The sequence below is a fragment of the Neophocaena asiaeorientalis genome, unplaced genomic scaffold (assembly GCF_003031525.2).
Source record: "Neophocaena asiaeorientalis asiaeorientalis breed wild unplaced genomic scaffold, Neophocaena_asiaeorientalis_V1.1 scaffold116, whole genome shotgun sequence".
NCBI lineage: Eukaryota > Metazoa > Chordata > Mammalia > Artiodactyla > Phocoenidae > Neophocaena > Neophocaena asiaeorientalis.
The window spans coordinates 8,040,884-8,053,166 of record NW_020174561.1 but is presented as its reverse complement, the minus strand read 5'-3'; the positions used below and the strand labels follow the sequence as shown (position 1 = coordinate 8,053,166).

Below are 12,283 nucleotides of genomic sequence, written 5' to 3'. Positions count from 1 at the left end.
CACGAACCCGCGTCCTCTGCATCGGCAGGCGGACTCTCAACCACTGCGCCACCAGGGAAGCCCTAGGAAGCCTCTTAATTGTTCTTTTCTTGAGGAGGCACCCAGAGTTCTTTTACAAGAGCCTTATCTGGTAACAGAACCAATTGTAATGGACATTTTTAGAGAGTCTGCTCAGCTTACAATGATCCTTTCTGCACAGAGCAGGGCGCCTGGCAGCCATGGTGAACAACGTGACCCTGCTCTCTTGGCAGCAGGTGACTGGGCCAGGGGTGAGCACCGGACTCGAGCCGGGCCAATGAGGTAGATTTCCCTGAGGATTTGTGGTTCTGATGGGAACAGTTAGTACAAATTCCAAGTATAAACACAGCAGCCATTGGCAGCCATGTACCATGATGAGGTCTGTGGACGAGAAGACATCATAGAGAGATGAGAACGAGGCAGATGTACAGAGACAGTGAGGATAAGACATGGAAAGAGAATGCTGCCCAGACCCTGGACTGTTTTCTGGACATTTCTCTCTGAGGTCTGGCTGCATTCCAACCTTTGGATACCTCGAGAGACTGTATCCTTATAGTAAATTTCACCTTTCAGCTTAAAGCACTCAAGTTTCTATCACTTGCAATTGACAATCCTAAATAACCAACAAACCTAAACTCTTTATTAAAAACAAAACAAAACAAAACAAAAACACCTTTTATCGGGATGAAAAAGACAGTGGCTTCACTTTCCATTCCTCCATCATTTAACTAGGAATTTTTCCCTCTTCATAGCTCCTCCAGTGCCTCGTGACTCTGTGCTTATCACATTCCACCCTGTGTTCCAATTATCTATATAAAAGTCATGTTGAGCTGCCTGTCAAGAACGACCAAGGAAGCAGCCAGGTTCAAGCAGGGCATGGGGTCAAGAAGAGGGGTGGGGGGGGCAGGACTTGCTCTGTGTGATCAGACCACTGACAGCAGGAAGACAGGCAGGGCAATTTCATAAGGACAGGAAGGACGGCAAAGGGCCGGAGTCAGGGTGGCGGGTGGGTTAGCCAGGGATGGCCCTGAGCCTACATCGTGTGCTGAAGAAGCAAAGCGTTGGAAGAGACAGCAGCTGGGCCTGGATTCGGGGCAACCATCGGGACAGTACTCAGAATCCCTGACTGTGCAAAAAGGACAGGCTGCCACGTGCTGCCTTTAACAGCAGGCTCCTTTACTTAATTCAGTAAACATTCAGCGAACGCAAACGTGTGTGAGACACTGTGCGGCTACCTGGGGTTTCTGGCGGTGGCCATGAGGAAATAAAATAATTAGGATTCACTTCCTATTCTCAGGGAACTCATGATATAATGAAGAGATAAATATGTAAAGAGTTATTTCCACTACTTCAAGATAACTGCTCCATTTGCTGAAGACCTACTGTAGCCAACGGTAGAGTTTTGTGGAAGACACCGCTGCAAAGCTCAAGACAGTAGAGAGAGGTTATTTAGGGCTTGGACAAATCAGCGTTCAAATCCTAGCTTTACCATGTATCAACTGTGTGACCTTGGACACGTTACTTAATCTCATTAAGCTTCAGTTTCTTCCTATGCAAAACTGGGATAAGAACAGTTCCTTCCTCATAGGGCTGTGGTGGGGACTGAATGAGATTCTGCCTGGAAGCTCCCGGCATAATAAGTGCTCAATAAATGTTAACCATTCATTCACTTAACAAGTATTTAACAAGAGTGCCTACTATGTGCTAGGCACAGTTCTGGGAGCTTGGGCTGCTGTATCAGTGAACAAAGCAAAGATCCTGCCTGCCTCGAGGAGTTTATGTTCTAGGGGGGTAAGCCAAGCATATTATAATAATGATATTTATTAGTAATAATAGTAGAAAACAGGATCAGAAAAGGAGCTGTTAATGGTTTTGTAGAGGAGGTGGCATTACAGATATGACGTGAAGGATAGATAGAAGATTTGAAGGGGAGAATGGGGTGACAGGCATTTCTGGCGAGAGAGAACCTCCCAGCAGAAATTCAGAGGTCAAGTACACAAGAGACTGTGCAGATTCAACGTGGCCGAGGCAGAGGGTGTGTGTTAGGCAAAAAGCACGGAAAGAGAGGTTGGAGCAACAGGTCAAAGAGTCTTCCTGCCTTGCTGCAATTTGGATTTTATTCCATGGTGGGTGGTGAGCCAGTCCAGATTTCTATTCAGGGAAAAATATGTTGCAATGATAAATCTGGAAGAGTGGCTTGGGGCAGAGAGGTATCTTGAGGCTGTTGGATTAGTCCAGGCAAGAGATAATGAGTGGAGACAGAAGTAGGACAAATACAGGATGGGTTGAAGAGGAAGAAGCCCTAGGACTTGGTGACCCACTGAATTAAAGGGTGAGTTGGATGGTGGGGCATGTCAAGTAGGAAAAGACTGAAAACTGTTCATCTGGTTCAACAATAAGGAGGTAACTCGTGCCTTTTGATGAGAGCAGCTTCAGTGGAACAATACGGATGGGTGCAGTGGATTGAAGAGTGAACAGGAGGAGAGGCCAGGTGATGACAGAGTGTGGGCAGTTTGCAAGAAGCTTGGTGATGAAGTGGACAAAAGAGCAGAGCTGCAAGGACTGATGAAGCTGAAGGTGGAACTTTAAGGTGATTTCAGGCCATTCCGTTGATCGGTGGTTTGCTATGCAGCAGGAGTTAGATGATAACATTGTGTAAGTTTTCATTTATATAAAGTGCAAAAGTGGGGAAAACTAGTCTGTGCCATTAGAAGTCAGGGTAGTGCTATCTCTTGGGGAGGTAGTGAAAAGGGGCCTGAAGGAGGCTTCTGGGGTACTGTTCTCTTCAGGGTCCTGATCTGGGCGCATGTTACCTGGGGGTGCTCATTTGAGACAGTTCGCTTAGCTGTACACATGTGGTACATGCCCTTTGCCGGATGCATTTTATATTTCACTAACAAGAAGAGAAGGGGGAAGGGAATGAGGAAGAGGAACAGGAGGCAGCAGCTAAGGCCACAGACGCGAAGACTTAGCGGAAAAGTGTTCACCGCAGCTGGAGCGTAATGCTCAAAGCGGGCAGTGGCAGGAGATGAGCCACTGAGGTGGGCAGAAGCTGCCTGTGAAAGGCCTTGTGTCACAGGCCAAGGGGTTTACGTTTTAACCAAGGGCAGAGGAATGCTACTGAGAGTTATTACACAAAAGAGAGACATGATTTGACTTGTATTTCAGAAGAATCACTATGGGTGACTGGATTGAAGGGGGCCAGGGTGAAGGCCAGGAGACCAGTTAGAAACCAATAAAGGACTCTGGGCGGGACACGATGTGGCCTGGATGGAGACAGTGGTAGTGGCAATGGGAGAGGTTAACGGACTCGAGGGAAGCTGAGAAGCCTGCACCTCAGGACGTGGTGACTGACTGGACAAGCGGCTGAGAGGTTGAGGAGAGTGGAGAGGTGCTCCCAGGCTTCCGGCGGGAGTGCCGGGGTTTACGCGGGTGACATTCCCTGAGGTGGGGGACACCTGGGAGAGGCAGGCTTTGGGGGAAGATAACGAGCTTAGTTTTCAGCATGTTGAGTTGGCTGTGACTGTGTGCCATACAGGTAGGAATGGTCACTGAAAATCCTCTCTGGGACTCAGGAGAGAGGTCAGGATGGAGATGCCGATTAGGAAATCTTTGGCAGAGGTGGCAACTGAAGCCTTGGGTGTGAATGAGACCCGTAGGGGTTGTGTGAAAAGTGCTCTCACCTGCCGTCTCAGAGGCAACTGAGTTTTTACCTTTTATGTGTTTTGTTCATAAGCCCTGCACGTCAATGAGCATTCCTCACTTCCACTGACATGCATTTATCAGAATATAAATACATTACCATGCAATTAGAATTCTTTATCCCCTTTGTGGCTCTGGGGCACAGGGGCCAGGACAGGGAGGCCAAATGTCTCATTCCTGAATCAGGCTGTGGGCCTTTTACTGACATCGAACTCCGTGGTCTTTCCCTGGCGGCTTGCAAGCCTAAGGAGGTCGAATCGTGTGGTCTAACTCAGCCTGGACTAATGGTCCTGGTGGGTTTTGTCCCCCAAATGCAGCAAACTGAACTAACTGGACTCCAACTGGACAGAAGGTTGTTCAGTGAAGTGGTCTCAACATCATCCAAACTCTGAGAGGAGCAAAGTGACGGCCGCTGGCAAGAGCTCAGCTAGGAGGTGGTTTCAGAAAAGGAGACAAAGACTCTGCCTCTGAGCCTCCTCAGCAGTTCAGTGTTCAGCTACACAATGCTGGAATTCACGATGAATCTGAACCTACCACTCTCCACTGGCTGCCCAAACAGGGCATAATGAAGGCCCAGAAGAAAATGTGAGATGGGTTTTTGAAGGTTGAGAGCCACTGATGTGAGAACGCTGTGGGGTCGCAGCCCGGAGCAGCAACGGCCCCTCTGAGGGATCAGCGGCGCCAGGATGGGCCAGCCGAGGGGAGGACGAGGCTGCTTAGTGAAGGACTACAAACTGGCCCTGCTTTGGGGTTTGGCTCTCATTAGATCTGATGACAGACTGCGGGGAGGAAGGGCAGTTTTGACACTTGCTGCCGTTTGAGGAGAATATAGAGCCATTTCCTCAAAACCCTGAAAAGAGAGTTTGCCAGAGTACAGAAGCTACACAAAACGTGTTGGTATTGCTTCCTGTATTGAAATTATAATAAGGACTTCCCATTAGCCTTTGCAAGACAGAAAACATCACCATCACCATTATTCTTGAAATAAAAAGAATCAAGACTATACATATATGTATATATATATATATATATATATATACATACACAAGATTATACACATATATGTGTGTGTGAGAGACAGAAAGAGAGAGCGCTCACGTGTGCTTTATGAAAAGGAGCCACTGAGTTTTATGACCTGGCTGCTTGTTTAGTTCTGAATATTTGTGACATATACTTTTAGATCTCTTTTTCTAAATAATATACCAACTTATTAAGTAATGAGTCACTCATTAGATGATCTGATGACCCCACCTAGGCCATAACAAGAGCCCTGGGGAAATAAAGCCAGCTACACCTACCAGAAGAGCCAGTTTTCACATTTTCAAAGCCAGAGAGAGCTGAAGTTCTTCCATCCTTTCTTTTCTTCTCTTTTGCCCCTCTTCTTTCTTTCTTCCCCCTCTATCTTCTTTTTTATCCTCTTTCTCTCCTTTTTGTTCATAACTGGGGCCAATATTTGTGGAGCACTTACACAGGCCAGGCCCTGGGATAAGCCTTTGCCTGTATTATCTCATTTAATTCTCATAAGTGCTTATAAAGTAGGTACTATTATCATCACTGTTTTGGAAATGAGGAAACAGAAGGTCAGAGGGGTTAAGTGACTTGCCCGAGATCACACAGCGAGCAGGTGGCAGGGTCAGGATTTGGAGATGGAGCTCTTGACCTTGTGATTTGATCTCGTGTCCCGCCAGGGACAGGCTCATGTGTAACAGTATGTGATCAGTGCTTTAGCAGATTTCCTGTTCTCTCCCTTCATTATTTTATTAACTGAAGAACTTGCAAAGGTCCTGACTTATAACTCTTTTGGAGGGGACCTTTTCCTCCAATTCATGATATGCCGTAGACAATTAGGACACCGAAGTCTTGTGAGAAAGTGAACAAGGCTTGTTAACGTGGTATTTGTAGCTTACCCTGCATTATTCCCGTACTGATATTCCTGTTGAATTCCTGGCACCTTTTTGAGGAATGAGACAGACCAAATACTTTGCAATACCAGAACGCACATCTCCAAAACACGCGTGCTCCCAAGTTGGTTCTAATACATGTTGCTGATGTGGCTACGACTGAAGACTCTGGGAGGAGCCGTCCCTAAGCAGAGCTCTCTGCTCAGGAAAGCCTATAGCACCAATTTGCATCTCACCAAAAATGAAATGGCATAGCTTGCTCACTTACCTAGCTCTTCTCAGACTTCATTCTAAGATTCTCTGCGCCATTTCCAAATGCCAAATTGATCTTTATGGGTCAAATATTTGCATCATACAATATCTACAAAGCCTGTGTGGCTGGCTCTAAAAATACTTCAAAGGAGAAAGTTAAAAAATACTTTTGAGTAATGGCCCTAATATTAGTCTCCCAAATTGATATGTTAAATGGATAAACACATATTTAGATGCTTCAGATTTAACATGTTTATTTAAAAGATCATTTATATTGCTTTATAATGTTATTTCTTACTACACTCTGATTTACTCAGTTCACTTAAGAGAAGTGACAAGTTGGAAGCTCTTCTCCCTGACTTCCCTTTGCCTTAGGTTTGTGAAGTGTGCCCAGATATGTGACCTGCCTGGGTACAGATCCCAATCCCCAGACAGTGTGGTACAGACTCAGGTTCAGCGGACCCAAACCTTCACCTGTCATCTTCATACCGCACTGTCATTAGATCATCTGCCTAGAGTCAGTGCCCGTAAAATCCGGGCGGTCTGTAACCATGGGAAGGTGCGGGTTCCAGCCAGATGGACCGCTCTCCTCCCACAGGTGTTTTCCTCACCCTGATTCACACAAGAGCTCACATATGCATGGGAAAAAAATGAAGAATCAGAGTTTCTAAATCACGTAAGTTTGGGGCCACATAATACATCTTTGGTAAAGCAATGCTGAGGGAACTTTATAGAATCAAGCATCCCATCCCCAGAGCTATAAAATTAATGATGGAGTCAGGGTTCCCAGTGCAAAAACACTTGTCTCCCCTAACATGCATCTTCCTGACAGCAGAGGAGGATGAAGGGCTTTTGCTAATAGTTCCCAGACCCACACCTCAGGGACCTGGAGAAAGGGCACTCGCTCCCTCGCTCTCTCTCACTCTCTCTCTCTCTCTGGATGGGCCTGTATCTTTGGAAATTCCTACCACTCCAGGCTGACAGAAGCCCATATGTTGACCGTTAGGGCATAAGGCAAGATTCACTTAAGCCCGTCATCCAATAGGCTGTTTCTCCTCTGGCTGACTTACACGTTGTCATTCACAACACAGATTTATTGAGGGAAGAAAAGAATGTTAAAGAGCAAATGTTAGAGACCGCACATTCATCTACTTGGAAGGCTTCCCCCTTCCTCACATCAGTGATTGCAAAGCTTAAAAGCAGGGAAGGACAATGTCTCTCCACTTATCTCAGAGGGTTTTCCTCAACATTTTCATAATAACTAGGACAGGTTTGACTGGCACAGGAAAGCATGTCCCATTAAATTAGCAAATCCTATCGTGGAATTAAAGTTGTTGAGGTTAGACTGGTCAAGGTTTTCCATATCTGGCACTAGCTAGCCTACCCAAGTTCATTTCCCACTGCCCTCCACCCCTATCCTCTAGTCAGGCCGTCTCCTGAAGAGACTTTCTGATGTCACAGCCGTGTAGACTGTTTGCTCATAAGAGTTACTCTTATCTGCTGCACTGGACTTTCCTCGAACTCCTTTAGATTGAAAGTCTTCCCATCCTTCAAGATTCAGGCCTACTTTAGCACCTGTCATAGAGCGCTCCCTGGCTGCTCCAAGCCCACCTGGACCACCTTCCTAAGTCCTATAATGTTAGCACGTCAGCCAGTAGAGCTCATACACTGTTTTGAAATGTTTGACGATTTCTCATGCATCTTGCTTCCCAAGGACAGCATTAGGTCTTATATTTCTTCTATATACTGCATAGTTCTCAGGTGGTCAAATATTAAAAGCAATTCCTTAAAAATTAAGATCAGCCTCCCCTCCAGGGAGGGGTCACCCAGTCCCCAGGCACTATGGGAGAATAGACTAGCTAAAAGCCAGGTTTTAATTCAAATTATCTCACTTGATACACAGAGAACATATACAAGAAGTGTGGCACATTTTTAAATGACAGAAATTCAAAATGACAACTTAAGAGAGTCTGTGGCATCAAGTTCAGGTTGTGTTATTGCAAACTTAGAGCAAGATTAAGGAACAATTCATTCATTCATAATTGAATCATGGGAACCTTAGGAATTTCTAGGTGACACACGTATCTTAAGAGACCCAAAGAAGTTAATTTGCCCAAGACTACCTAATTAGTAATCAGTAGAAATAATAATAGGTAGCACCAAAGTCTCCTAATCTATAATACAAGGCTCTTTCCCTAGGAATATGAAATTTGCATATTTTAAAAAGGAGATTTACCACACTAGCACAAAATAGGTTTCAGGGAGGGGGAAAGCTTAAAGGAAGTAAGCAAATACATTATTTTAAAGTACTTAAACATTCTTTTGCTTGCAACACATTAATATGGTAATTAGAGATAATTTTTTTCTATTTCCCGAAAAAGTAAAGGATGTCTATTTGGTAAATCCTTTGTTGTTAGTAGTTAAATTATGTCAAAGATTTCAAAATTAGAAAATAAAATCTTTTTTCCTGCAATTTTCTTTCTTTTGAAAGAAAAAAATTTCCTTTTTAAAAAATTTTTCACAAATTCAATCTGATTGTTACTTTCAACTAATTCAAATTAGGGTACTTTTTAGTGTATCCTAAAAGTATAGTAATTCTAGCAAATCTATATTCCAAAAGGTAATGCAGATTTGTAGATCATGCCTATAACGTAAAATAGCACTGGAGGTAAAAAGTATTTTGCTATGTTAACAATGAAATCAGATGAACTACCCAGTAATCCCACTGATAACAATAAATGAAAAAGGCCCCCCCAAAGAGTAAAAGAACTGAGTATGTGGTGGCAGCTAAAAGCAACAGATAGGGTCTGCTGCTGCATTTATTTGAGACCTTTGATCTCATCCAAGGAAACGGGCAGCCAGCAGCATCTTAAGCTCTGTAAATGCCCCACTAATGCACTTGAATATGAGGAAAAATTCTATTTAACACTTAAGCTTAAATGGGAATTTTCACAGGCTGTGGATTATAAAGTAATCAGTGATGAGTGAAGACGTGCTTAGTAATTACCTGTCAAAGGAAGGTAAAGTTATCTTTAAGCTATGACACTGCACCAATATAAGAATCCAGCTAATATGCTGAACATATTTTATGTTGTTTATAGCTTGCCATTTAATTCGATCCAACACATGTTTATGTACTAGATGCCAGGGATTCAGTGGTGAACAGACATATAGTTCCTGCCATCATGGAATCACAATCCAGTGGGACAGACAGGAAAAATGGTGACTTAGAAGCCTCACCAATACATTTTTCATATCATTCTCTCCTGTTCTAGCACTTTTGGGGTATCAGCTCATGAAATTTCTACAATAAAGCTCAACACAGAAAGGAATGAATAACTGATTCTTTACTTTTCAAAGTGACAAATGTAAGGTAAAACCTTGTAATAGTGCAATGGAGTGAGGACTGAAACCTAAGAAAATCACATTCCTGTCCAGGCAGGGTTCCCCAGCACCTAGCCTGAGTCTCCTTGCCTGTCACCCACCTGGATCCTCCACAAGGACGAGGAGGCCTATGAAACCACGAGGGCAAGAACTGAGTCTGTCTACCTCATTTTTGTATTCCTGGGGCTTATCGTAGTTTCTGGCATATAGAAGAGGCTTCATAAATATTTGTTCCATGACGAGATGAGGGAGCTCAGGTGTCCTGGTGGGAATTGTACATTTAGTATCAAAACAAGGTTATGGAGGGTGAGAGGGAGGGAGACGCAAGAGGGAAGAGATATGGGAACATATGTGTATGTATAACTGATTCACTTTGTTATAAAGCAGAAACTAACACACCATTGTAAAGCAATTATACTCCAATAAAGATGTTAAAAAAAAAAAACAAGGTCCACCCACTGCTATTGGCTGACACGGTGTTCCCTTGTTTTTCATCAGGTCACAAGCACATCATTCAGAGGTTCTGCAAACCAAACCACACCACAGGGCAGGTCTAGAACACCAAACTCTGTAAGCCGTGGTTGGAGTTGTGTGTTCCTTTGGTACTGAGCTGTTTGCTAAAGATGATTAATACGGAAAAAACCGTGATACCCGAGGGAGGTCTTACATCGTTCACAGCCTGCAGCTCTCAGCCAGGTACAGGTAACCCCCGATGGTGAGAAAGTTCACTTCGAGCATTTCACTTTTACGAAAGACCTACATTGGTACCTGTTTTTTTTTTTTTTTTTTTTTGGCTAACTGGAAGAAATCCCAAGAGAATTTTTGCTTTTACAAAAAAAGGCTAAAAGTGAACAAAGCTCTCAGCGTTTGTTTTTGCAGCAAGCTGTTAGAGAGGCAGCGCAAACCTGAGCAGCAGGGGTGACACCCCCATCAAGCTCCTCAGGACCCACACAGCATCTCAGCATCAGGGCGCCATCACTTTGAAAGGAGTCTGTGAGGTATTGTGCTTTATCTCAATTTATCTTGTGCATCTATTAGCAAGATGTATCCCAAGGTAATTGCTTATTCGCTTTATACCATTTCGGCTTACGAAAGGTTCCATGGGAAGGCTCTACTTCCAGACAGTGAGGGAAACCTGTATCAGGTTTTCAGCAACAAGTTAAACAACTGTTGAACTCCATTTGCTTTTTGTACTTGACTGGACAGGAGGCGGAGGGTTGCTTGTGTTCTACAGTGGGAGAAGAGACCTCAGGGTGACCTCTGGCCCAGGTCAGGGTTTTTACAAAATAACCAGTGAAAGTGGCCTGTGATTAGGTGCAGACGCTTCCCTGGAGAGGACAGCAGCATTCCTTAGTTAGCGATGCACCTATCTCTAACTTAAGGGTTTCTTTGATTTACAGATGCCTGGGGAAATAACCAGAGAAGATAACCACAGAACCACCCTTCCCAGAAAGCCCAGTTCCTAGGTCTGCCCTCTAGTTTGGCCTGCAAAATGTCACATGCACAGCATCACATGGCTGTACCTACTCTCCGAATCTCTGGGGAGTATTTATAGTTGAACATCAGAGCACTCACCTTCTTCAACTGAAGACTGGGAGAAAATGTCTTGTTATTATTGTTGCCATAAGAAAATCTTCCTTAATCAGGTTTTGAGCTTATCATTTCTTAGGAGCAACTGAAGACATTAACACTCTGGAAGGGCTTGTCATTGAAAGGGGCTCCTAGGCAACCTGAGCTAGACATGGGTGAAGTCTCTCCACCTCCCACCTCCCTGCTTTGTGGGCACCTCATCCCATTATGTTCTGTGTCCTCGTGCTGACTCTTTATTACACAGCCCCCCAGTCACTGCCATCAAATTTCAGGAAGTAAAGTGAGAAAAGTATAGATTTTGGTTTTGACTTTATTTGTTTTGTTTTGTTTATCACTTACAGGCCATGAAATCTTGGGCAAGTTAACTTTTCAGAGGCTCAGTTTCCTTCTCTGTAAATGGAAGTAACAGCTGTGAAGATTCAGAGAAAATACACATAAAGCTTGTAGCCCACAGTCTGATTCTCAGTAGGAATTCACCCAAAGTTCCCATCACCCTTCCTCACCTGAGGTCTGGGTCTGTCCTCACCCAGGAATACCCTAGGGTCTTGACTCACCCTTCTGTAATTCTCACCAAAATTCACTAGTCCTGGTATCACCATTTCAGGACTTCACTAAAGGGCTGACTTGCTGATCTCTGTCAAGCTAATTCCAATGGAAGCTTTGATGGCCGAGATCATTTCAGTGTGCTATTCCCAGTAAAAGAGGGTTCCAGAAAACGCAGGGCCTTAATGTGAAAGGACACCCTCTTACACTGGGTAAGTCAGGGCAGGGATATTTTTGAATGACATTTATTTAGAGCTCCTCAAATAAAAAAGCTTTCTTTCCTTTGTAAGAGATCAGGTATTTAAAAAAAAAATCTCTCTGGATTTCTTCTTACCTAATATTTATGGGAAAATCAGGAACCATGGACTACCTAAATCATGGATTTTTCAAATTTTGATGTGCTTGAGTTCGAAAAGCATACAGAATCTCAGGGGTTTTCCTGAGATTCTGATTCAATAGGTCTCTGAAGAGGCCCTCACTCTGGAAAATAGTGGACCAGACCTGCAGAGTTTACCCACTCCACAAGCCGAAATGACAGACAAGCCGGCTTACTTCAGTCAGGTTACGAGCGAATCCGAACAGGCAGCAGGTGCTGACTAGCAAGACTGAAGTCTGCCAATTCCAAATACCTATTACTTGACAATATTCAACCTGCTCACCATCACTGCTTTTCCAAGTGCTGACAAGGAGAAGGTGCCCGGTCAGCTGAATATTAAACGTGCATGATATATTTTTATCAAAAGAGCAAGATAAAATAACCGCAACACAGCAGAGTGGGTAGTTTGAGGTGTAATCTAGGGACAAGTTAATATCGATTTTAATAGAGCAAGTGAACATATATATATATATATATATATATATATATATGTTTTTTGATTTATATTTTTTTGTAC

At 43.8% G+C, this 12,283-nt stretch overlaps 1 protein-coding gene across 1 annotated transcript in view; it reads right to left on the bottom strand.

The window, feature by feature from the left end:
- Window positions 1-12,283, bottom strand: part of WNT2 (Wnt family member 2) — a 43,994-nt gene that overhangs the window by 1,961 nt on the left and 29,750 nt on the right. The gene's annotated exons all lie outside the window — the stretch shown is intronic.